This window comes from Anser anser (assembly GCF_964211835.1).
Source record: "Anser anser genome assembly, chromosome: 6".
NCBI lineage: Eukaryota > Metazoa > Chordata > Aves > Anseriformes > Anatidae > Anser > Anser anser.
The window spans coordinates 9,259,815-9,287,114 of record NC_139726.1 but is presented as its reverse complement, the minus strand read 5'-3'; the positions used below and the strand labels follow the sequence as shown (position 1 = coordinate 9,287,114).

The window sequence follows — 27,300 nt, the reverse complement described above, 5'->3', positions numbered from 1 at the left end:
GCACCACTATGGGAGACTGCACAGAGATGCTTCTGTATGTTTGATCTCTGCTTTCATACCTGTCTCTCACTGATAAATGTCTTTCATTTTCTGATACAACAGTTATTTGACACAAGTATACTCTGCCCAAAATCTCAAGTATTGCAATCCAGCCTGTCAAGATAATCCAAAATGTAATCGCCTGTTCTGGAAGTGCAAGAATGCATGTTGTAGTGCTCCCTATTTTTTTCTTCCTAGTAATTGTGGTGAGTTCCTCTGCAGTTGTAAGCACCTCTGAGTTTAGTAGCACATTTCATTATCAGAAATTCAGTCTTAGAATCAAAACCAAATCATTTATTATGGATAGTTACCATTAAAGAAGATATATGCATACTGCCTTGTGGTGTTGTGCTGCGTACATTCTAGTGAAAAGAATTTTGTTGAACCACTTATCAGAATGAGATGAACATATGCACTAAGTTTCATGATAACTTCTGTAGAGCTCCCCCAAATTAGGTGAATAGGCAAAATTTAAACAAAATTTCTACCTGTGTGCTCTGCTGGGAGGCAAACTTTATCAACCAGATGATCTGTATCTATGTTCTTATTTTTATGTTTTTATATTTTCCTTTTTATTTACTTTTAAAAGAAAGCTGAAATGGTATATTTGATACTATGGTGCAAAATGCTTCTGTTGCTCCTGAATCAAAGCTACATATAGCTCTGGCTGAGGCTTGTGATAAACAGCCTTTAACTTGATCTGTATGCTCTACTCACTCACCAGTTCTATGGCAGACAGCTGTTTTGCTTCACATCAGGTTTCTGACTAGTTCTGTAAGAAATCTATGGCAAATGATTTGCAGGGCTTTCTTTCTAGGTCAGCAGTTTGCAAACAGTCTTTCAAAACTCAATTAAAATGTCCCATTTTCTCATTGGCATGAGGATAATAAATGGAAGAATTTCAAGGCTTAATATGTCTCTCCTTCAGAAATACTTCAGATTACACAACTGTGAACAGAGGTGCTTTATCAGAGATTAATTTGCTCAGATCTCCTCCACAACTGAAAATTGTTAACAAGAAGTCGATTACTGTTGTGGGGAAGTAACCTAGGAAATAAAGGCTATTGCTGGCTTTTCGCTGAAGGAATCACTTAAAGTAATAGTATCAGTTAAAGGCAGTTGATGTTGTTTTAGGAGTTTCTACTAGTGTAACAACAATCTCTTCTGATGCAGCATCAGGTAAAAGTAGATCTGCAATATGTGCTGCTCTTGAAGTTGTTTCTGTGTCTTGTGCTATATCTTATGTGCGCTGTCGACAGCTGAGATCCAAAATGGGAGAGTGATGGTGTTTGTCTGCCTCTCACCAAAGCTTCTTAATGGTGAGGTGCTGTCTGGATGCACACAAGTGAGATACTGCTATCACTTCTGCCAGTCTTATTTTGCCCTGCTCAACAATTTACTCCTTTGGACATGACGTAAGGTGAGGTGCTTCCCCTCTCCTCCTCGTCCCGTAGCAGTTGCGGGCCATATTTCAGCTCATAGGAAGTGTGAGTCCCTGGTAGTCTGTACAGCTGAATTATGTGTTCTCACCTGCTCACAGCAGTTCTGCCAGTAGCCATGGCTTTATCCAGGTAGAATTATATCGAGGTAGAATTATATCACTATGTAGAGCTAATTCTGGCCCAAGCACTAAACGTGCGGGCATAGAAGTTTAGTCCAGAGCTTGATCTCAATTAGGCACCATGTCTTTTGGCACACAAACTGTGTTTTTGTTGAAGAAAAGTTAAGTTTGTTCCAAGCAGAAAAACAGTGTTGTTTAATGGATTCCCCCCTGCAAAATATGGGACTGCTTCCTGTTTATCCCAGCTCTTCTCACCCATATATCAGCAGTTTTCACATGGCCTTCCCTAGATTTGATCCATCTCACCTCAGGGTGGTTGTGCACAGTCTCCCACCAGTTTCCCCTGGCTTATTTCCTCCATCAGAGGAATTGTCATGCTCATCACTTCTTGCTGCTCCTTCTGAACTTTAATTAGCTCTGCCCTAGGGGCATATGAGCTCTACTTTGACAAAAGTGGGTTTGCTTGCTAGGCTAAGTGCAAATTTTGTGAGGCTTTCACAGGACCTATCTCGAATAGCTTATCTTTGCATTGAGCTCCCTCATCTATAATGAATACATTTCAGAGATGAATCTGTGCTATAAAATTTTCGTATGAGGTTGAGTTCTTCCATAAAAATATTTATCAAGTTCTGCTCACCTTGACCATAGCAGCTAATTCCTTTGTTCAATTATTCACAGTCCTGCAAAGGACAGTGCTCTAATCTATCTGGGCTAACAGAACTCAGGACTAATACCTCTTAAGTCTGGATCCAAAGTTCAAATAGCAACTTAATCACAAAATGGGCGGAATATGCCAGTGACTTAGTATTTGGAGTGTCTGTTCAGAGTAATTTGAAGCTTTTTTTTTTTTTTAATTTATGGATATACTTGGAGGCCTTACTTTGTTTACTTGAAGAAGAAAAAGAGGAGTCAATACTGCCTCAGAATTGCATTTAAATATATGAAACTTTGGTGAAGGTATATTAATGACTTGACTTTTTACTGTGTTCTCAGTCTCTGCAGCTTTTGTTAGCTTTAGAGAGACTTGCAATCACCTGGACTTCAAACCACAATTTGTTCAACTTACTTGACTCACCTGTGACAGAGCTGGGAGAATGAGTCCTAGTTTTCATTAATGCCTAGTGATTTTGAATACATCAAGGTTTTAATTGCCAGAAAACTCATAAGAACCCTTTTCTTTGACTCCCTTTCCTCCACACCCCTTGTCTTAAAAACATTGCCAAAGATCTTCCTTTGAAAAGTCAGGTTCCTTTATTTCCAGGTTTCAGATTAAAGCTGAAAATGCTAAGTTCTGAAAAGCACTTGCCACTCACAAAGGTCCTGGCAATAACTCCTTTCATCTGATTTCATCTCTAACATCTATCACAATTCACTCTGCCACTTCTGTGAATCTGATTCTAGTGTTTTCACCCCATCCTGTTAAATTGAGAAGAACATTTCTATTGATTCGGAAAACACAAGGATTAAGCTCTAGCATGTGCTTTGCTCCGTTGTGCCAGGGAGAGCCTTATAACCAATTTATAGCATGTGCAGCTTCAGCTTACTGAGAACAGTTCCAATATCTAACTGTCTGTTTACATCAAGGTTGACATCCTGAGGCAGGTAGTTATTTTAGATTTTTGTAAGTGATGTGATCTTTCTGGGAATTAAAATTTTTCTTTATTTGTTTCTGTTGAGTCTGAATTAGTAAAAAAACATTCAATTCAAAAGCATCTCTCTGGCTTACCTAGGCTGGGTTCAGCTGACAAAGATGCCTCCTTTTGCCACAGAGGTAGAAAAGAGACAAAAGGTCATCTAGCTGACCCTCTTCTTGGGCACTCTCTGTGCTTAGAGAGCTTGTGCTTACATTATTTGATGTTCCGTCCATTGAAACAGCGTGATGTTTAAAGAGATGCTGTCAAGCTGAAAGGATTAAAAGCAGTCGCTGCCATTGTGTTTGTTTATTAGACTGAGACTGCTTGCTGTGTTGTCTTTCAACCCCAAGTTTCTACAGGCCTGGTAATTAAATAGGCAAGACATTGGTTTTGTTCATTATGACTACGTTTGTTAGGCTGTGCTAAATGACTTTACCTGTTTGGTTATACTTAGCAATATGTACTTAATCCAAGCAAAAATTAAACAAAGATAATTCCTTGAGGTGAAGGTAAAACGAGGCTTTGGTGCCCATAGGCACCAAATCATATTGTTCTGTTTGCAAACATCTTGAAAAAAGAGATCTGAAATTGTGAACCACCAGCTGTCATTCTCTGACTTGGCCACAGGTTGTCCATTATTGATGCAGAGGACTCAGAAGGTGCTCTTCCACGCTTGTTCCTTATGGGGTCTAGACTCCCGAGTCCCATAGCAATAGGAACTGGAGCACCAGATAGCCCAGGCCATGTAGATGAGGTTTGGCAGTCAGCAGAAGCATGAGTGAAGCTGAGATCGAAAAGGACTAACCATGCAGGAGCCACATCTGGCCCTTGTCATAGAGCTTGTTCTCTTGGGCCCAAAAGCTGCTAGTTTTCCTTGTCTTTTCTTTGCTGTAAATTCAGTTTGGAAAAAAAGAGACTAATCTCAGTTTTGAAATCGCTTTAGTTCTTTGCTTCTTCTATACATTACGCGAGGAGAAGAAAATGGGAAAATGATCAGAAAAGTTGCCTGCATATATTTTAATAATAACTTTAACATAAAAAAAGAAAAATTAATAATTTTGTTCTAGCATTTCATCTCCATTCAGACAATACAGAGGTTACTGCAGAGCTCATGCCTTTGATTTCTTTACTTTGCCTTGTGTACCAACCAATTCTTGTTAAATATTTATGGACAAGATTAAAGACTTTATAAAACTTAGCAGCTGGCAGCTGTCCTCGCCTAAAGGATAATACAGAGTTTTCATTTTAATTGGATAACTATGTGACCGAAATATGCAAACCCCGAGGGAAATACAAGAATTGAAATGTGTAAAGTATTTTTTTAAAGAAAATATTCTTTTACATTCCATACTCTCTTTTTCCTTTAGTAGCTTTTATCTGAAGGTGAAATTGTCATTTCTTTTTCATTTCCCTCTTCTGAACTTTTATTTAAAGATTTTTTTTTCTTTTCGTTTGCTGGAGTTAAACTTTTCAGATGGGGTTTCTTCATGAATTCACATGCCTGCATTCTTCCTTCCTCCTCTCCCTACGTTATTTCAGGTTTTTGTGTTCTTAATTACTGCTATTTCTATGTGAGTGGGAATCTTCTTATTCTACTCTTTAAAGATTAGACTATGAACACAGTCTCATAGGTTAAGGTCTTCCTTATTAGCTGCCTATACACACATTTCTTCTTCTCCTACTGTATATCAATACTTTATATACATGTTACCATCCAGCTAACAGAGAGAACAGCTGAAGCTGAGCAAAAGCTCGGGATCATAGTTCAATCCTTTTTCTCTCTGAAACATTTGCTTCTGACTTTCTAGCACTGTTTTCCCCACCTTCTTAAACTATGTTGTGGCTACTGAAAACAACGAAGCTGTGGCTATCTTTCCATGAATGTCTGCATGAAGTGGGGTAAGAAAGCAACAAATGTTGCTTCCTTCACTCATTCAGCACCTCACATTATACGGACCCGTACAGTGAAATAATACCGTTGCTGACCCCTTATGTTTTCCCTGCAGGTGCTCATGTTTTCATTCTTAAACTTGTTAAGATTGAAGCAATTTTCTTTAATACTGTTCCTTCAGATATTTTCACGTGTGTATTAGCTGGACTATATAATCTAGTCGTCACGTGAATTGTCAAGGCAATCAAAACACTTCTAAGAATACTTTTAGGATCACATGTATTCATTTGTTTTGTCCGGACTAATGTTTGCCTGACTGGGCATGTAATATTATGCTCAGTGTAGCTCAGCTTTGCAGATGAGTTGCAGTGGCTTTAAAATTACTGCTAACCACTTATGATCTAAGTTAAAGCAGGCATCTACTGTCTTCATCAAAAAGCTTGGGGGAAGCTAGACATTTCCTAGCAGAGCTTAGCAGGTTAAGAGGAGAGATCACAGGGACACAATGTCTTTTTATTATTTTTTATTATTATTTTTTATTATTATTTTTTATTATTATTTTTATTATTATTTTTATTATTATTTTTATTATTATTTTTATTATTATTTTTATTATTATTTTTATTATTATTTTTATTATTATTTTTATTATTATTATTTTTATTATTATTTTTTATTATTATTTATTTATTATTATTATTTTTATTATTATTTTTATTATTATTTTTATTATTATTTTTATTATTATTTTTATTTTTTATTTTTTATTTTTTATTTTTTATTTTTTATTTTTTATTTTTTATTTTTTATTTCCCAAGCAGAAGAATGGTGGAGAAGGGCTATAGAAGGTGACAGAGGTCAATGGAGAGACATCTCCTTCTGTTTGAGGATCACAGCCTTGTTCCTGGAATAGCACTACAAAAGCTGAGTGGAGGTCCTTCAAAATCCATTTTACCTTCTGTTTAGCCAGTAGTTGTCTGGTTAGAAAGCTGAGCACCTCCAGTGACACCTCTGCTCTCTGAAGAGGCATGGTCTCCTAGCCTGTAAGATACTGGTAGAGCTAGGATTGGAGAAGGAGGTCACCAACAGCAGCAGGTGTAAGTTTACACTGAGTGGCAAAATTAAAGATTCAGAGAACCAGAAAGAAAAAGTGATGCTGATCTCTAGCTCAGTGTTGGTTCTTTTGAAGAAAGATAGGAAGCTAGATTCTAGTGGTTGTTCCTATGTAAAAAGTTTAGGAGTCTGTGAACTGGCAGTGACTGGTGATTCTGAGGACTGTAATTTGGATTTACATTGCTCAAAATGAAATTAGACAGAACTTTGGAATCAAAGTCTTTCTTCAGATAAGTTTTAAAATGATTTGCCAAAGATCACAGGTGAAGTACCTGTCAGAGGAGAAAACCCCAAACTGGCTTCATAAATTATAAATTGACATGTCCATATAGGCCCTGGTTTTTTTTTTTAACCTCCTGTGTTACTGATCCTTATATTAACCTCCATTTAATTTCTCTTATCCCTATTGGCACTTCAAAGCATTGACATTTTAGATATGACACATAAATGCATTGTTAAGATGACCTGCAAAAAGCTGGAGGCTATGGATTTACACAGGAACAGCTGGACCTAAGTGCATTTTTGTGTGCTTGTCACCTTCCAGGGACAAGCAAAGGGTAAGCTGGTTTTCTTTTTTTTGTTAAAGGATGTAATTACTTCCTAGGCCTACTTCATAAAACTACGTGGTTGTCTAGCCTTTGTTAAGAATTGAGTACTTATTGGAATATTATAATGAAGAAACATCTAATGAAAATGACCTTTTAAATTTTTTTCATCTCATTGTAGCAGATAAAGAAAATCAACAGGTGATAACATACTAATTATAATACATTTATTATATAATTTATTATAATGAATATCTCCCATAGTTTGATTTGCTTTAAATAGGCCCTTACCAGAAGACACAAAAGAAATCAACTGATCTTTTTGAAGTTATATAAAAATTTTTAAAATACTCTTACCCAGTCTTTCATTATTAATGTATCTTGTTTCCATTCTTAAGTCTTGGACTGTATTTTGGAATGCCAAAATTCTTAGTTAGAAATAGGGTCTTCAGTAGCTGTAAAAACAGCTAGGTCAGTGTTAATATATAGCAGAAAACACTGGTCAAAGTGCACCGGATAATTCTTATATGCCATACACATTTCAAAGATGAGTACTGACATAAAGGTTTATTGACATGCTGGGATTTTCTCTTTTCTTTCAATAGCAGAAATTTTAAATATTCAGAGAAGTACTTTCGTTCCTTTTCTGTCATTGCAGCATACAGGCCAATAATTTCCACTTCCACACGTGTTTGTTTTAACCCTCTGTGATTAACTTTCATTCTGGTAGAAAATACATGGAGATCCAGGCATAGAAACCTTTGGTTTAGCTCCTTCTTTAAGGATTTCACACCAGCCATTTTGCGTAGGGACAACTGGAACATACATAGAACGACATTGTCCAAAAGATTAGATGCATGAATTAGCTGCACTAATTCTTTTGCACTTTATATAGTTTCTGTGACAGAAACTCTAATATCTCAAATTACTTTAAAAGCATTTCATCTTACTGTTTCCTTACTTTGTGACTCAAATGCCACTGAGGAGCATACTTATCTTCTGTTTTTATTTTTATTTTTTTTTTTTGATGCAATTTCTGGAATTAAACAAACACATTGCAAGAAAAAAGAAGATATATTATCCCCACGCTATCTTAATCTCATAATCATGCTAGTGCTATGAGTAATGTCATCCAGCATGAGTCAGTACCATGTGTCTGGTACCATATTTACTCCTCTAATCTGCTTTCTGTGACAGACACATAGATAGGATAAGGGAATTCTTCCCATAGAAGTGAGTTTTCCATTAGCTCTTCTGGTTGGTGTTTGGGATGTATGATCATTTACGGTTTGAGTCCCATCTCTTTTCATGTGATGGAAAATGTTTATTGTATATAGCAGCTGAAACCTCTTAGAGGCTGGACATCTAATCTAGATGTGACAAAGTGATGAGAAAAGTCTGTTTATTAGAAATGAATCCAAATACCATCTTGCAGCAGTTATGACATCCCATTCTGCTTTTGTTCTGACTTTCAGAGCTTACTTCATGAGCTATGTGTCTATGTGTGAGATTGCAGGGGTCCAAGGCATTTAATCAGGCAAAACTCCTTCCTATATCATTTTGGGAGAATCCTTCACTGGACTGCATGGGTTAGAGGAGTGAGCTTCTCAAAGATATCTCAGGCATTAGTTGTGAAGATAAAAGTTGGCTCATGCTTGTAACTCTTGTTTTCCCCTTTATGTCAAGTAATGCTTTTAGAAGAATTTTAAACAGAAGAAGAGAGAAAATGCTGAAAAATATTATTAAAACTGAAGAGATTAAAGTATTAAGTTTTTTTTTTTGTATTTGTTCTTCAGCAAGCAGAATCTCTATATTAAACTCGTGTATTGCACGGTGGGCTGTAAGACATTAGTGGGCTGAAAATATCACTGTAGTTAAACTCTGCAGAAGAATATATATATATATATATATTTGCTAGAGTATGCTTGAGAAAGGTGTACTTTAAAAGGTTTCTGATGAACACAGCTGGTAATTCACAGAAGCTAAACAATCCAAAGGGATTCACATTTGTGGGTTGTTTAGGGAGGAAAAGCTGTTAAGTGATGCTGATTACCTGCAGTTCCTCTTGACTCGGCCTCTCTGAGAATAGATTCTTCATATCTCTGGTTCAGAAGGGCATCAGTCTTATCCTGAGGGATGTCTTAGTTCCCATCCTGTACTCATTACTAACTCAGCAGCTTGTAGGACTCAGTGCCAGTGCTGGCCTGTCAAAATCCAATAATAGGTAGTGCTCACCTTCTACACTGCCATTGCCTTTAAGCTGGCACCTGTATCTGCACATCTAGGTCTTGGTTGAACCCCACCTTTAGCAAATTGGACCATTAGTCTCAGAGATCTTTGACAATATTCAGAACTGAAAGAATTCACTGATAAATAGCTTTTTCACAAGTTCTTGGGCCAGGCTGAGTACAAACAGCTTTTCAGAGACTGGTTGCTAGACATGAATTGTCATCTCTGAGGATACCTCTTCACAGTTAGGCTGTACTTGAAAGTACATGAGGAAACCAGATTGAGGACTGTTGCAAACAACTCTGGGTTTAAGTTGAATGGTAGAGTGAACTTGAGAAGAAAAATGACAACACTGATTGGGGATGGGTTAAATGCAACAGCGAATGACAACCCCTCATCACAGGGAATTGAGAAAGATGTCCTTTGATGTGGCCAAAGGAAGAAGTAATGAAGTATATGGCACAGGAAGAGAAAGAAACTCTCTGGAAAAAAAAAGAGTTGCAGGAATGAGGCTGTCAGAGATAGCAGAAACGTAACAAAGTGTCGTAGTGTAAGGAGAAAAACTGTAAGGAAAAGCAGAACAGAGAGACAAAAAGGCATCAATGAGACTGCAAAACACCCACATCCTGGGGAACCCTCTTTTATCTTCTATAAAGTTCTCTGCTTGCAAGAAAGCTCCTCAGTGCTTACGGGAGTGGCATAGAAGTTTAATAGACAGTAAGAATGAAATTGATAATAAAGTGGTCAGAAGGGAAGAACAGAAGGAGCTTACCAAATTATTCTTTAGTCATCAAAATCCCTACAAATGTACTTTATTTTCCCATAACTTTCAACGTTTTTTTTTTTTTTCCCTATTTATATTTAGGATTTAAGTATTAGGCAAGCTTAGCATATTTATCTTTTCCTGTTCACTCTTTCAGATGAAAACGCAGGACTTTCGCTCCTTTCCAAGGCTTTGCCACTGAACCTCCTTTAGTGCTTAAGCAAACTTGGAAAAGGCCCACAGAAAGTAATTACTTTTCTATTCTCACTCTTCTTCCTTCCCCTACCCTGACATTTCAATAGGTTTTTATCACTGAATATTCAGATTGAAAATGAAAAAAAAGCAATTAGAAGAAATATAGCATGTTTACTTTGGTCACTGCAGCCCTACTTATCTGCAGGCTTTGGCCCAAGCGTTAGAAGCCCAATATCTGCCTTCTGACAGTTTCCAAAGTTCCTTTATGCACAATAGCACAGCATGGGAAAATTTCTGAAATAAGCAAGGAGCTATGACTAAAGACCCTCCTAAGGCATTAGTAGTGCCTTGAAAAGCAAGCTCAAGATGAAACATGCAGTTGCTCACAGCTGGAATAACAACACTTAAAGTGTATAGTAGGAATTTAATCAACACTTATTTTTTGGCAGAATACATGTTTGTAGGACAGCTCTATTTTTGTTGGTCACTGCTTCCTAAGCAATGTTTTATGATGATGATTATTTTTTTTTAATGTGCAGTAGAAAATGTTCTAGGTGCTTTTCAGTTTGAAAGGAAGATGCAGTGTTAGTATCAAAGGCAATACCAGTAAAAATAAACCTGAGCAGACAGAATGCCATATCCATTTTAGGCTTTGATCTTCTGGACAGGAGTTTTACCTCAGAAAGTTTTTATTCTGAAAGATAAAATTGGACAAAGAAGTAACAGGCAGGCTATTCATACCATGGGTGGTGAAAGGCAGAAGCAGAAAACCTTTTGATGGACAAGAATTAAGAGTTGCACGTGCCTTTAGCATCCCCAAAAGATCTGTGAGGAAGAATGTGGGATTTAAGGGACAATTTTATTTTCTATTATCTCTCATTTAGTGGTGGGGAATGTGCTGGGAGTCACATGCCCAGTTCATGAATATTACCATCTGTATTTCTCAGTTGTGCAATCCAGTGGGATAGCAGAGATTGAAAGTGCATTTCACCTTCTCCTCACTATCTTCCTCTGTTAGGATTAAGCAGAGGGCAGTGGGACTTGCTTTCCCCTCCTCATGTCTCCTGGGGAAGGAAGGATCTGAGGAAGGCCACAGCATAACATGGTTGTGGGGGCCTTATCCCCCATTTTACAATTTTGCATCCACCTAGAGTTAGACCATTATCTGGCATAAACTGAATAAGGCTCCAGCAGACCAGATGCAAGTTAGCTTCTTGAATTTAAACACACTGAATAACCCATTGGCTAGTAAGCAAGAAAGATAGCTTTTGCAAAGAAAATAGCTTTTTAAAGCAGTATCTTTGCCAGATGCTGGTTTCCTAGCAGGATTCATCCCTTTTTTTTCTACTTGTTTGTGGTAGACTGAAATTGTTGGCTAGGTATTGAGCAATCCATTGAGAGCTTTGAAGTTCACAAGGTGATATTCATACTTCTCCAGCATCCTTTCATCCTTTCCAGGGAAATATATATATGTATGTATATATATATATATATATTTCCCTCGGTAGTTTCTTAATGATGCTTTGCTTCCTCCTTGCTCTCTCCAGCAGTCCAGGCTGAGAGTCAATGGAAAGACCAATGATCTTGTGTCGTGGGTTTTCTGAGAAACAAGAACAAAATTTATTGCCAGGTGGGGGAAACAGAACAGGAGAAAGCCAAGGCAAATCATGAAATAACTTGTTGTGCTCTAAAATAATCCTAATCTGTGAGTTGGAAAGATAAAGAAGATAAATTACATTCTGAAAGGATTTAGTATTCCTGTAAATTTATAAAAGAGCCCAGCTGAATTCATATATTTTGTCAGGTTGTCTATTCACTTTCAACATATGCTTTTTCTTGCACACAGATGTAACCATCTTCCTAACTAATGATCACTGACTAGATGGCCTTGTACGGCCTTGCTGAAGATTCTGCTGCTAGACAAAATTGCTCTTGGCACCTGCACTGGCTATTCGTTTGGGTAGGTCTGTGCATGACATGTTCTAAGGTGTTGAGGCACTTTATATTTTACAAACATCCAGTGGGATGTTAATACTAGTCTGGACAAAGCACTGTTTGTGGGATCTGACGGGATTAACAGACCATCTCCCTCTCTATAAAGCTGGCAGAGCTGTGGCCTGCATACCATGCCATCACAGCTCCTCTTCCATCCCATCGGGATTGTCTGCCTGCAGGGCTTGGTCCCAGCCTGAAAGAGTTAGCAAGGTTGTTGAACTACTGTCAGTTATCACATCCCCAGGTAGTTAGGGGACAGGCAGGGATGTGGTTATAGATTTTGTTTGCTGGCTAGAGAGCTGGCAGCTTGGCAGGAGAGGAATTCAACATTGGGATCAGATAGCTGTAAACTGCCTGTCGGGAGGACAAAGTAGAAAGGGACTATGACTCTGATGAGGTGTGGATTATAACACTACCTGTTATTTGGGGTTGTGCTAAATAACAAGATGCAGCTGCATGAAGGCAAATGAGTAAATGTATTGCTCAAATTGTGTGTTAGATTATGTATCCTCACACAGTCTCTTTAAAATCATTGGCATAGGGGTGTCAGAAGACTTTGATTTAGCCCAGCAGCAAGACAAGGTTGCAGCTGAATGATATCTTTCCTTCCTGAGTATTTTTCTGTTCTTTTGCAGCAAATAAACCAGCAAAGTTAAGCAGGCTGGAGCTAATGAGAGGCCACTGGAAAGCAGTATGTGAATAATGTAAATGTCTTACTATGATAAGATGCTGTATTTTCATTAGGTTGGAACAGCATTGACAGGGCAGCTGAAGAGCCCTTTGGCAATATGAAGGCTAATTACTTGCCACGAAGAAACGAAAACTTGTCAAGCGGGAGCTCTGTCATTGCTCAGTTCAATAAATCAAGGCAATAAATCATATCCAACAGAGTCCCTCTGCCATTTTAGAGTATCTGTAACGTGGGGGAGTGGAGAAGCCAAACACTGGAAACAGTATCATCTTAGAGAAGGGCTGATTTTGTGTAGCTTATGAAAAATTATTTCCACATTTTTTTTTTTAAATAATGCAAATGTACTGAGTAAGGTAGAGAATGGTAAAGATGGTGCATCTGTAGATGAGTATAGAGGGAAAATTAACAGGCAATGGAACATGTTTGTTGTTTACTTAGGTGCTTGGGATAAGAACTTAAAATATGCTGTTTTGGATTCACAGATTCACAGATTCACAGATTTCTCTAGGTTGGAAGAGACCTCAAGATCATCGAGTCCAACCTCCGACCTAACACTAAGTACTCCACTAAACCATATCCCTAAGCTCTACATCTAAACGTCTTTTAAAGACCTCCAGGGATGGTGACTCCACCACCTCCCTGGGCAGCCCGTTCCAATGCTTAATAACCCTTTCGGTAAAGAAGTACTTCCTAACATCCAACCTAAAACTCCCCTGTCGCAACTTTAGCCCATTCCCCCTCGTCCTGTCACTAGGCACGTGGGAGAATAGACCAACCCCCACCTCTCTACAGCCTCCTTTCAGGTAACTGTAGAGAGCGATGAGGTCGCCCCTGAGCCTCCTCTTCTCCAGGCTGAACAAGCCCAGCTCCCTCAGCCGCTTCTCGTAAGACTTGTTCTCCAGACCCCTCACCAGCTTGGTCGCCCTTCTCTGGACTCGCTCGAGCACGTCCATGTCCTTCCTGTAGCGAGGGGCCCAAAACTGAACACAGTACTCGAGGTGCGGCCTCACCAGAGCCGAGTACAGGGGCACAATCACTTCCCTAGACCTGCTGGCCACACTGCTTCTTATACAGGCCAGGATGCCGTTGGCCTTCTTGGCCACCTGAGCACACTGCTGGCTCATATTCAGCCGACTATCCACCAATACTCCCAGGTCCTTCTCGGCCAGGCAGCTTTCCAGCCACTCATCTCCCAGCCTGTAGCTCTGCTTGGGGTTGTTGCAGCCCAGGTGCAGGACCCGGCACTTGGCCTTGTTGAACTTCATGCAGTTGACCTCAGCCCATCGCTCCAGCCTATCCAGATCCTCCTGCAGAGCCTTCCTGCCCTCGAGCAGATCGACACACGCACTTAGCTTGGTGTCATCTGCAAACTTACTGAGGGTGCACTGGACGCCCTCATCCAGATCATCAATAAAGATATTAAAGAGGACCGGCCCCAGTACCGAGCCCTGGGGGACTCCACTAGTGACCGGCCTCCAACCAGATTTGACTCCATTCACCACAACTCTCTGGGCCCGGCCATCCAGCCAGTTTCTAACCCAGCGAAGCGTACGCCAGTCCAAGCCCCGAGCAGCCAGTTTCTTGAGGAGAATGTTGTGGGGAACGGTGTCAAAAGCCTTACTGAGGTCAAGGTAGACCACGTCCACAGCCTTTCCCTCATCCACCAAGCGCGTCACTTGGTCATAGAAGGAGATCAGGTTCGTCAAGCAGGACCTGCCTTTCATAAACCCATGCTGACTGGGCCTGATCGCCTGCTTGCCCTGCAAGTGCCGCGTGATGACCCTCAAGATAATCTGCTCCATGAGCTTCCCCGGCACTGAGGTCAAACTGACAGGCCTATAGTTCCCCGGGTCTGCCCTCCGGCCCTTCTTATAGATGGGCGTCACATTGGCTAGCCGCCAGTCAACCGGGACCTCCCCCGATAGCCAGGACTGCCGATAAATGATGGAAAGCGGCTCGGCCAGCTCCTCCGCCAGTTCTCTCAGTACCCTTGGGTGGATCCCATCCGGCCCCATCGACTTGCGCACATCCAAGCTCCGTAGTAGGTCGCCAACCATTTCCTCATGGATAGCGAAGGCCACATCCTGCTCCCCATCCCCTTCCACCAGCTCAGGGCACTGGGTGTCCGGAGAACAATCGGTATTGCCGCTAAAGACTGAGGCAAAGGCGGCATTAAGCACCTCAGCCTTTTCCTCATCCTTAGTAACTAGATTTCCCCTCGCATCCAGTAAATGATGGAGATTCTCCCTAGTCCTCCGTTTCGCGTTGATGTATTTGTAAAAGGATTTTTTGTTGTCTTTAACGGCAGTAGCCAGATTGAGCTCCAGATGAGCTTTGGCCTTTCTAATTTTCTCCCTGCACAGCCTCGCTACATCCTTGTAGTCCTCCTCAGTGGCCCGCCCTTTTTTCCAAAGATTATAAACCCTCTTTTTTCTGCTAAGCTCCAGCCGCAACTCTCTGTTGAGCCAGGCCGGTCTTCTTCCACGCCGGCTCATCTTTGGGCACGTGGGGACGGACCGCTCCTGTGCCATCACGATTTCCTTCTTGAGGAGCGCCCAGCCTTCCTGGACTCCTCTGCCCTTCAGAACCGCCTCCCAAGGGACTCGGCCAACCAGCGTCCTGAGCAGCTCAAAGTCAGCCCTCCGGAAGTCCAAGACAGCAGTTTTACTGGTCCCCTTCCTGGCCTCGCCAAGAATAGAGAACTCTACCATTTCGTGGTCACTCTGCCCCAGACAGCTTCCGACCACCACATCTCCCACCAGTCCTTCTCTGTTTGTGAAGAGAAGGTCTAGCGGGGCACCACCCCTGGTAGGTTCACTGACCAGCTGCGTCAGGAAGCTATCTCCCACGCTCTCCAGAAACCTCCTAGACTGCTTTCTCTGTGCCGTGTTGTGTTTCCAGGATATGTCCGGGAAGTTGAAGTCCCCCACGAGGACAAGCGCCGACGATTTTGCAACTTCTGTCAGTTGCCTATAAAATTCCTCACTGCACAGCATCCAGATTAGCTGATTAAGGGTGTTTTCAGTAGTATAAATAGCTCCTCAGGCCAAACCAGTTCTCAAGGGGCAGTGGTGTCTCCTGATTGCCTTCTGGATTAGGGGACCATAGAATATTACACTCCACTGGACATTGTTCCAGCTCTGCTGCCAACCTTCCTGACCTTGGGTAACATTGCATCTCTCTGTGCTGTAGCCTTCTGTAAGAGGAAGCAAATAACACTTTGCTTATTTCTAAAATTCTTTGAAAATTACATATTAGAGTGCCTAGTAAAAATTAATAGTTAACCATCTTTCTTGTTGATTTTGGTGTAAGAGGACTTACTAATTCAAAATACCTAAAATAGCTTCAATACTGCTGATAGAACTGGGTTTTATTCTGACTGGAGGAGGCTACTGCTACTCCTTTTTTTTTCTTTTTTTTTTTCCTTTGATTTGATTTGCAATTGTAAATATTCTCTGAAGAGACATGAAGAAGTTGTTTCTGAACTATTTGAGGTGGTCAGCTTCTGCTGAGTCTGTTTGTCTATTTGTTTCTAATTAAAACCAGCAACCTATGAGCTCAAAGATAAATGTTAATCTTGTTTGTTCTTGGCTTTTACTTTTATATTTGTTCTGAACAAATACCGTGTCATATTGTTTTTCCCTGTCAGTGATCATAGCAATTCAATTTCCTCCCAAATTATGTGTGTAATTAGTATGTCATAGTTTTTATTTTATTTTATTTATTTTACTTTTGTGGTAGCATTTATTTATTTATTATTAAAAATTGCTACGGCAGGAGACAAGAGAATCTTGAATTAAAAGTATGTAGAGGCTGGAGATGTCTAAAAATAGCTTAGATTAAAGAAGAATTGCTTTCTTCTTCTCCCTTGATTTTTAAGTATAAAAGAAGATTACTTCTTCTTATTGCCACTGAGGTGAGTGTTGAGATTCTCATTGATTTGAAGCATAATTTGTCAGGTACCAAATAAGAATCACTTCTTATTGTGTCTCCTGCAGTTAGTGGGAATACCCACAGCAGTCCTTTCCCCTGTGCACCCATTGTCTTTCTTGGGGAGAGGGTGTGGAGAGAAGGAACTGGAGTCTTCTAGTAACAGCATTCAGGAATGCCAGTAACAGCAATTGGCATTCTGTGGGTGACATGGTAAGGAGACCTGCATGGTACAGAATAAATCCCTGAATAAAGTATCCAAAGGGGTTTGTACATGAGTAAATAGGTGACATATTGATAACAAGTTGAAGTCAACATCAGAAAATCTAGATCTAATGGGTATTTCTGAGATCAGAGTACCCTCAGTCCTTAGAATCTGTTTTGAACTATAGAGTTAGGAAGTACCATGGAGGGTGACAAGTGACACTGGTTGAAGATCCATCTATTTCTGAGATGCATAGGAGATGATATAACACATTGACTGTGTTGACATACTTCCTATGTTTCACTTCACTATAAGCTTGCTGGGGGGCAGCAGGAACTGTTAAATTACCATTAAATTGGCTTTAGCTATTCATTTCATATGGGCAGCCCTTCCTCTACTCCTAAACCTTGTTGCTTTCCTCATCTCTATTCAGCAAAGTGTAAGCACACGTTTAAGTCTCACTGACATAAATACATTTTAAACATTTTCTGGAAGTGAAGCCTGATGCACTTTTCTGAGAAGTTTTAAAAAGCTGAGTTTTTCATCTCCTTGTCCTCTGAGATACTACAGACATCAAAATCAGTGATACATGAAGGCCTGCTTAGCTTCTAATCACATTCTTAGCAGATAGTGACTTTTTTTTTTTAACAGATATTTTAGTGTCTCACCACAAGACAAACTTGAACGAGAAATAGTGCTAGGTCAAGATAAGCTCCATGTGAAACAGCTGGGCTAATTCTAGAGGGAAGGAGACATGTTGAAACTTTTTTTGTTCTGTTTTGTTTTGCTTTTTCCCTGAATGGTATTTTTGTAGAATATATTTCCTGTCTTACTCCTGATATTTCTGCATTTGCCAGATGCCTTCAGAGCGACACTCAGGGGGAGGAGGTGGAAGAGGGTGGATGGGGGGGAAGGCCTTTTTGGTTTCTTTCCTTTGTTTCTCGCTTCTCTAGCTTGTTAGTAATAAGCAATAAAACTTACTATCTCCCTATGCTGAGTCTGTTTTGCCTGTCATGATAATTACTGTGTGACCTCCCTGTCCTTATCTCAACCCTTGAGCACTTTGCATCGTATTTTTCTCCCCCTTCCCCTTTGAGGAGGGGGAATGAGAGAGCGGTTGTGGTGGAGCTCGGCTGCCCACCCGAGTAAAACCACCACAGGAGATAATTTTCTTTCTGTTTTTCTTGTTTCTCCCCTCATAATCGCGAGATCCTTGTCAGTCCATGTTAAGGAAAATTCCTTTCTGCACCCGAATCTGTATGATCATAATCCTGATAACAAGACATGTTGGCCAACCCATGGAAGAATGAGCATTCTTCATGCCGTCTCTGATCCATGCATGCTAGCGTGCTGAATCTGCCCAGGTCCATCCTCAGAGGAGAGCAAACTGACAAAATAAGCTGAGAATTTGGGATAGGAAGGTGAGAGGCAGGAAGAAGCCAATCCTTTTTGATTTCTGGGAAGAAAGGCTGAAGTATTGTAATTAATGCATAGTTAAGATGAAGTTGTGCTTTGTGTTGAAATTTTTCATGATGAAAAACAAACTGAAATGAGGTTGTTTGGCCAACACTAGCTAAATATTAAAGCTGGAAAATGCATCCGCTTGGTTGACTCAGTGTTAAGAGTAACAGGTATTGCTCTTTAGAAGAAAGAACAAAGGTGTTTTTGTAATTAATATTTAGAATTGCAACAAAAAGTACAAGGTCTAATTAAGCCCTACTGTAAGACCATTAAGAAAACCAGATACATTCGTAGAGATATATTTGGTCCATCATGATACACCAGTAGGTGTAAAAGAGAAAAGTAATAATCCTGCTGTAATTCTCTCATCTTCACTGGGTAGCTCATTAAAATCTCATTAGTAGAAGAGTTCAACTTTTGTCAAGTTCCTTGAGGCAATTTTATTTTATCAAGATAACACTTTTTTTTTGCTGGCAACTGAAAGGGGAATTACCCTCAGGTAATGCATTTAAGTGGAAATACCCTAAGATCTTTTCACGGTGAAAAAACTGTCTTAGTGGCCATGTTTCATTCTCCTCTGTGTGTGTGTTTTAATTAGATTGCAAGCAAGGACTTTTAAAAACATTAATGTATAACATATTACAAAGGGTCTATCAGCAATTCTATTATAAACTTCCATTTTTAGGTTGGGTTGTATAAAATCTCATTTTAGGATGATAGTCAGCAGTAAAAGAAGTTGGAAACCATGCTGCATAGGAACTGTGGCATATTTATCTCATATTTCAAAATCACTTCTCAGAAATTGAAATCTTGCATTTATGCCATCAGTAAAGTCTGAATGTAAGCCTTTTGTAACTAAAAATGGTAGTCCCTGGCCTAGGAAGTAAAACCTTGAGTGCTGAGCTACAGAAAGAGGACTTACAGGATGAAATTTTCAGAGGTATTTAAGCTCTTGACTTTTTAATTGAAAACAGTGGGAGGCATCCACTTAAATGCCCTTAGAGATCTGAGTCTCAGGTAAAGCTCTTTTTGAAACGTGTAACCTGGTGCCTGCAGGAGATGTGAGAATGCTGAGTTAAGCATGTGATGGAGGAAGTATAAAGAATAATTGTGCTGTTCAGAGAGCTTCTTAACTTTAGATCGACACTGACAAGTGGGGTGTCTCATCTTGGATTCAGACTTAAAAAAGGATCTGTGGGAAGGTTTCATGAGACTGCTAAGCTGACTTGGTGACCAGAGATGTCCCACTCCTTGCTTAGTCCAAAATGTATCCTCCCCTGCTTCCCTTCTGCCATCTGTGCTGATGTGTGGTCCCGTTAGTGAGAACATTTTGCTTACTAAGCCCACAGATATCCAATTCAGCAAAAAACAGACAACTTTCTCTCCTGCATATCATTCACATTCAATCAGATGCACCAACTCACTCAGGGATAAGTCAAGTGTTAGAGCCAGAGTATGTGAAGCATGTAGCCAAAATATGGGAGAAGACGAGGCTGGATTGCAGCCTTTTGAGGCAAGAAGCCTTAGTTCAGGTTGATTCACAGCAGCTAGCACAGCTGTTGCACTGCGCTGTGTTTAACACCCCCAATACCTTAGACCTTCTCTTAGTACATGACCTCACTTTCCAGGATGAAGAGGAGGGGGTATGAGTCCTCTGACGTCATGCACAGGTTGCATACATCAGGAAAGCTGGTTTAGCAAATTGCCCTTTGCATACAAAGAAAGGTTTTGAGTCTGTATCTCTGTTTTCCAGGAGGGCACTGTAACCACTGGATTCTGGAGGTACCCTTCCTCTCAGCCTTTCCTACTGAAGCCATGTCAGTGTGCAGTGGAGAATTTGGCAGTGCTGGCGTGGTGAGGAAGAATCATCCTGGGTAAGTCACTAAGAGCCCTCCAGCCTTGATGTGGGTGGGGAGAAGCAAAGGGCTTTCTGAGTCTAAGCCAATGCCATGAGCCAGCCTTTGGAAATCTCGCCCTGAAATGCTTTTGCTCACTCAGCCTTTCACTGCTCAGCTGGGACCACGAATGCTGTTTGAGATGAGAGGTCTTGAAATGTGGGCAAAACTGCTCACTAGGAAACTTTGGAACCTCCCATTTGTTTCAGATGGCCCACCAAACAGCTATAAAATAGTAATAAAGTAAAACCTGGATTGACTATCTAAAGAAAAAAGATCTATTATCTCTGAGACATTATTAATCCCATCTCATTCAGTCTAAATATATTTCAAGCTGATTAATATTCTGAGCTGTAGTTCTAGGGACATTCTGTACTCCTCTCAAGCTTTCCATTTATGAGCATGCTAAATTTGCATCTGCAGTATGCAGCTTAACGGCAGGTGATTTTCTAGTGCTAACAACAATTTTGTACCTAGTTTGCATGCACAGTGCTATATTAAGGCTGGCCAATCAATACTGACTATTAAGAAACAGGAAAAAAGAAAATCACAGTTAACATTTTAAGCCACTTTTAGAAATGTATCCTGAGGTCTTAAATTTATATAAAAAGCATTGCCTACCTTGCCTATGTGTTAACTGATTTTTTTTTTTATGTCGTGCTTTTGGAGACCTCTGATGTACAGGTATCTATCCATACACATGGTATTCCATCTGGCGTGTGTCCTGGGAAGCTTACAACATTGAGAGTGTCTCTGTTTTTCTGATCACTCTCAGTGGATGTAAATGAGTGATGGGAATGAGTGATGAGCTATGTATTTTATTTTATTATTTTTTCTATTGATTCATTTGTAGAGGGAAGGTTTTAGAAGTCAGTAACTTTTGAATCTTTGGGGTAAATAATTTTGATCAGGTAGTTAGAATCATAGAATATCCTGAGTTGGAAGGGACCCATAAGGATCATCGAGTCCAACTCCTAGTTGAGGAAGTGTTGGGAGAAGTAAAGCAGAGTGAGCTTTGGAAAATGTCTGGAGGGGAAGTTAGGATATGGGCCTTTCATTCTTTTAGGCAAGGTAGACTGGGGTGGAGGTAGTTGTCCTATGGACGTAGAAGTTTCTGCTCAGGACTCTAAGGTTTGGCTAAAACACATTTTATGATTTCCACCTCAATTTTGAGTTAACCCCATCAAAATTCTGGATGTAAGCTCTCCCAAAAGCAGCAGTGAAACTGAGAAATCTAGTCTTGTGACTAGACAATTGTAGATATGAGTTGGTAGGCCTGATATTTTTATTTATTTATTTAATTATTAATATCACTATCTTGAAGTAGAAAGCTTGTAGTTTTCAATATCGTGGTTTTGTGACAGAGAAACTAGATATATTAAATCCCAAGTACTGCCTTGACACTAAAATCTTTAATACACAATGGGATTCTTAAGTCTTCTGGTTCCTTGGGTGAACCATTATAAATGATTGCAAGTTGGGTATACTCCAAAGTTGAAAAGCCTGACCCAGGTTCTGAGAAGAAAAGCTTTAAGAAATTTTCAAAAACTGTGCCTTCGCCATAAAACATGCATTTTTTTAACTAATCATCATTTTCTAATAGAAATCTGCTTCATTGTAAGGTTTTGATGGCTTGTAGTCATAACACTGTGAGAGGTGACAGACAGTAGTGTGGGAAATTATTTCTTGTACAAGGAAAGAAATAGCAGATAAACTGAGCAGAAACCACTCTAGCTGCATGAATGAATGCCCAGAATCACTGAAAATAAGGCCATTTGGTTTTAGGTTCTTCAGTATCTTTCTAGCTGCAGTATTAGAAAAATGACCAGTAATTTCTAAAACACTGTGATTTTTATTCTAGCATGGTCAATTATGTTCCTTTTTTTTTTTTTGTCAACTCTATTTCTTTCTTCTTCTTTAATATTCAGGATAATTTATTTCTGTCTCACGTCCAAATCCAAAATTATTTTATTGCCTGGCATACTTCCAGAACACCATGGACTCACAAAACTCTGTGCTGCATGATGATACAAGGTAACTATCACATTCCTGTGCCTGCTGAAATACCAGATGGGTGACAAAACTGTAGTGTAGTAATTTGGTCTTTTGTTCATGTTTGGAATACATTACAAATAATTTTCAGTATAAATAACTTTTAAAAATGTATTGTGATCTAACATTCCTTACTCCAAATAAAGGTAAATGTCTCTAAGGTTCTCTCATTTGGCAGTGAAAAGTTCTTTCAGCTCAGGTACAATCAGGTGTTGCCTTCTGAAAGCTCCTTGGCAAAGTATGTGGCACACTGTGCAGGGGCACTTGAACTGCAAATGATTGTTAGAGAAGGCTGGAGCTCTGCTGAAATTCTAGGCAATGCTATAAAGCAAAGCAGTAAGGGGAAGTTACTGTACCTTAGAAAGCCTTGGGTCCTTATCCTAATTATGCTGTGTTCCCTCCAGAACTGAGTACCAAGGTGTTTAATGACCCCTTAATCCTCCTGTACTGAGCAGTCTGGGCTGTGCTGCCACACAGACTCTTACTCAAGACAACTATCACAAGAGCTAAAGGGAATTACAGAAAGGGAAGATAATGCGTTAGAGGCATCAGAAATTAGAGTTGTTCCATTTCAGATTGTCTTTCAAATAAATGTGAATCCTTGGGTTTGTTACCTTGTGGTAATGGAAGCAATACTGTACAGCTCCCTTCTCCGGATTCTACCAACAGCAACTGGTGAAGCACAGAGATAAGCAATTACACTAATTAAAAGTGGAGAAAGGCAGTCACCAACTCTGGACCTCAAAGACCAAAGTTTAATGCACCTGGCAGAAGGGTGACATTTGGAGTACAAGATATGCTAAACAAAGATAACATTTAAAGTTTCAGTCTTGGAAGACCAAAATGCAATAACCTGTGGTTAAATGAAGAGACAGGAATTTTAGAAATTAGTCAGCGATGGGAGAGGATGGAAAATATAATATAGAAGCAGATTGAAATAATTTATTTCCTGATATACACATGCAAACTAACAAATATACTGGCATTAAAATTAGTAATGCTGAAGATGTGTCTGACTTCACTAATGTTTTTCTTTTCATAATTGACAGATCAAGGGGTGTACTGATACCCAGTGATGATATGGCATTGTCTTGTTCTTGAAAGAAATTGAGAATGGCACTGTTCATGATGTCTGAACTGTTACAGCATCTCTGTAAATTGTAAGAATGGTTCAGTGAAATTGGAAGAAGATGTAACTGGAATGAGGTAGATATTTTAATGGTTCTATATATTAAAATACCAAAGGTATCTGATATTTGCCTTTTTTAGTGATTGCCAAGTGCTAAAACCTTGAAGTTGGAAGAAAAATTGCCCCCTGGAGAGGGCCATAAAAAGTACGCACAACTGAATCTTGGCGTGCCCTGTGTTGGCCCTGTAAACAAAGGGTAATTTCACTGAGTTTGCACAAAGACTGTATAAGCCAATAAAAAATAATCAGTGCTAAAGAGAGCAGTACTCTGCTTATTGATGTAGAAGAATTAGAAAATATTGGTTTATGGACACTGCAATCAGTAAATTTAATAAGTCTCTCCTGTAGTTAGTCAAAGTAATTAACACAAGGGCACATAGGGCAGCTTGAGCCAGCAGACACTGGCACTGGTATAGCTGACTGTAAGAGAGCCATTAGCTAATGATTAAGTAGTTTATCATCAGAAGTCAGCATCTGTAGTCAGAAGTACTTATTTATAACTATTTCTGACTGGTACTAAGGTTATGCTGGGGCATAACACAGTCAACTTCTTGAAGGGAAGAGGAATATACTTTCTTTTACATAGGAGATTTTTCTACTTTGCTTGTTTCAAGACATCATGTAGTTTTTCTGTTCCTGAAATGAAGAAATGGACACTGAAGAGAAGTATATCCACGAATACTTGGCTGTAAGAGTCTCCTGGGGATGGATCAGTGTGGTGCATCTGGAGAAGAGGATGGAGAGCAAAATCTTTCTGCAAAGATACGAGGTGGAATCAGTAAAGGTGGAATCCCTCCAGCAAAGAGGTCCATGGACCTGGGACTACAAAGGTATCAGGAAAAAAGTAGTGTGTTGCTAGCAAAAAGGAAAGAATGACCTCTGTTTGTTGATCAGAGTAGGAGGTCAGGCAACTTCACAGGCAGCATTTATCTCTAGGTTTTTAGGTGTAGAGCTGGTGTCAAGATGACAGAACAGAAGGCAGGAATGTGGTTGGCAGATAGGTGTCTGCAAAAAGCTACTGCATTTTCTGAGAAGAAATTATTTTGGAGAAACACATGTTTGTGCTTTTAAAAAATAGTTTGCTATTATTTAGAAGTACAGTTGTTATTTGACTAGGATATATGGTGTCTCCAGCGATGACGTGGGACATTAGAACCCTTTAAAATAGGTTAGAGAAGCCTGAATGCAGTCTCTTTGAGTGTAGGGTAACTGTCCTGTACCTCAGGAGCTGCAGTGAACTGTAATTCAGTAAGGAAGATCATACAATATTTTGCCAGATGAGCCTGTTAAGAAAAGAAGCAGGGTATATCATCAGAAGCTTCCTTTGTTAAAGTGTCCACCTGTAACTTTAAAGTTTTAAGTCAGGTTCTATTAATTCCACTGCAAAAACAACTACTGCATAGTCTCAGCTGAAATTTCAGTTTCTAATACAAATATATACGTATCACATATATTTCAATAACTTCTCTATTTCACTATAAAATACTGTGATTTTCATTGGTAGATGTGTGTGTATGCTGGAATGTAAGACAGGCAAATGGAGTTTAACTTGCACTATTTCTGAACTGTGTGTAACTTCCTTACTCTCCTCTGTTGTGATCCCTTGGACATGTATAACTCCCTTGTCAGTGCTGGTATAAACAGACCTTTCAGCCTTCTTCTCTTCATTTCTCCATGGAGTCTTAAGCAATAGAAAAGCAAGAAGCTGGGGAGTATGCCATCTGGCATGCTCCCTGAGTGCAAGGAGAGACAGTGCCTTGGTGCAAAGAGTGTGCCTGTCTGTTTCATGCTATGACTTCAAACACCATTTGGTGAAAATCTGCAGATCGGGGCAGCTATTATACAGAATTTGCCAAGCTTGGGTTACTGTTGCTTCTACTTTATTATTTTATTTTGTTTTTTTTTTTTTTTTTACACACGGAAGAAGAGAGAGAATCCTGAGAGCAGAGCTCAACTACAGAAACAGACCTGAGAATTTGTCCCATTTCTAGTGCCAATCTAGTGCTAAAACTGTGACGCATTTCTGCTGAAATGTAGTGCTATCTAACATTTCACTGCCAATCCAAACCTGATTACCAAAATGCAGCAACTGTCATACCTCGTAGACAAAAGATGGGAATATTTGCACACATCTAACTAGAAATTGCCAGAATGAAACAGAATGAAAAATGGGAAGGAGGGGAGGTGGTAGGTAGACCAAGCTGAACCTAAAGAAAAAGGGGTTGGGGAAAGCTGAAAATAGGAATAGAAGGTGAGTTAGGCAGTTACTTTTATTAAAAGCAAACTTTGTAAGAGACCACATGGGGGCAGGGCTAAATCAAAGATCAATATCTCTGTGAAAATTTCTGGTATTTATATTGAAATGCTCATTTCATGTGAATAGACCTCACTTGTACTGGCTCTGCTCGTGCAAAAAATGGGTAAGTAAATTCTGATGAAGACATAGAAAGATCACCAATGAAGGCTAAGATAAGTATCCGTGAGCTTCTTTTGACTGGAGAACCTCCCTGAAAATCCTCCAGATTTTCTTCAGTGCAGCATCTGCTGTAGTCATCAGTCTCTGTCTAGTGTAGCAGACAGCGTTAGCATGTCTTTGCCTGATTTTGGCTGCCCATAAAAATGGCTACCTGACATCATCAAATTGCCTTTCCATAGCCCAGCAGAAGTTGATGACGTACACGTCACCGAAACCTCTGCTTTGATACAGTATGAGAGCAGTAAGAAACTTATATAAATTGGTAGTGCATACATTAGGGAGTGTGGATTAGTGAAGTCCCAGAAATTGAGCCCTCAGTATTGAAACAAGAGATTCACTCCTGGGAGTTTTACAGTCTGATGTTTGAAGAGAAGTTGCCATCATTCAGGCTTGTAGGAAGTAAGGATTAAATCCGCAGGTTTATTGTTGGAGGCACGGTGTATGTTATCCCTTAATGAACTAACAAAGAATACATAACAGGAAACAGATGATACCGTGGGCTTTCTGTAACGCAACAGACAGATGAGATCCAGCCCCCCGAGGCTGTTTGGATTTGGGATTTAAAATTTTGGCCAAGCAGAGATACTCAATGTATGAGCATTTTCTTTTAATTGCAGGCAGTGTTTGTAGGGGTATTTGTGTGCTTAATGTACAACAACCTGTAATAACTAGGAATCAATTTATTTTATGTCTGAAACAATTTTAAAAAGTCTTCACTAAGAAGTCTAGTACATGGTTTCAATCACCAGCAGGAGGCAAGGGGTAGAGGCCAATTCCTTAATCAGTAACTCCTCCGTCAGTGTTACAGGTGATTATACAGCTTGTAGATACAGCACGTGCACAATGGAGAGTGCTGCTGTCTTAATCAGCTTCACGAATTGTATTCCTTAATTGAAAATGCTAATCACATAACTGTTATATTGTTAATAACCAGGAATCTGTATGCCATTAATCTGAAATTGCTATAATCGCTGCATGCACAAGTGTAGATTTTCACTAGTGAGGCTGAACAATTTATTTAATTTTGTAATAACAAGTGTATCATAATTGAGTATTGTACAAATAGTAGTTAAGTGCAAAAGTATATGTTCTTTTTGCTTTCAATTATATGTATTTATTTTTCAAAAATGCAAAATGCAAAACGCTTGAGAACTTTTTTTTTTTTAAATAATCTTTCTGAATTTGGGAGGAAAAAAAGTTTCTGTGCTTATTTCATCCCAGCCTGGGTCTTTCTTCTGGTTATCCTAGCTGCAGAGAGAAAAAAAGGAAACAAAAAAATCTACACTTCCCTACAAATGGAGCAAGACTGTCTGCTGAACCCAGTCAGCCACTTTTTTTATTACCAAATGCACCTAGGTTATAGAAATTTACACCTATTTCTTTCCTATATGGAGATTCAGTGTTCTTTTTAGGTAAAAATATTCTGACCATAGATT

General features: G+C 39.6%; 1 long non-coding RNA gene across 4 annotated transcripts in view; it reads left to right on the top strand.

Moving 5' to 3' along the window:
• The first annotated feature begins 1,138 nt into the window (after positions 1–1,138).
• LOC310901582 overlaps positions 1,139–27,300 on the top strand; it is a 30,314-nt gene continuing 4,152 nt past the window's right edge. For 2 of the 4 annotated variants that reach the window (XR_014585916.1, XR_014585917.1), the window contains exons 1-6: positions 11,817–11,930; positions 12,601–12,669; positions 20,006–20,126; positions 22,076–22,181; positions 23,249–23,405; positions 24,003–24,218. This is a non-coding gene — a long non-coding RNA (uncharacterized lncRNA). Of the gene's footprint in view, positions 1,219–1,298; positions 1,460–11,816; positions 11,931–12,600; positions 12,670–20,005; positions 20,127–22,075; positions 22,182–23,248; positions 23,406–24,002; positions 27,077–27,300 lie in introns of those variants that run through there. The other 2 variants (XR_014585918.1, XR_014585919.1) reach the window with 2 other exon arrangements.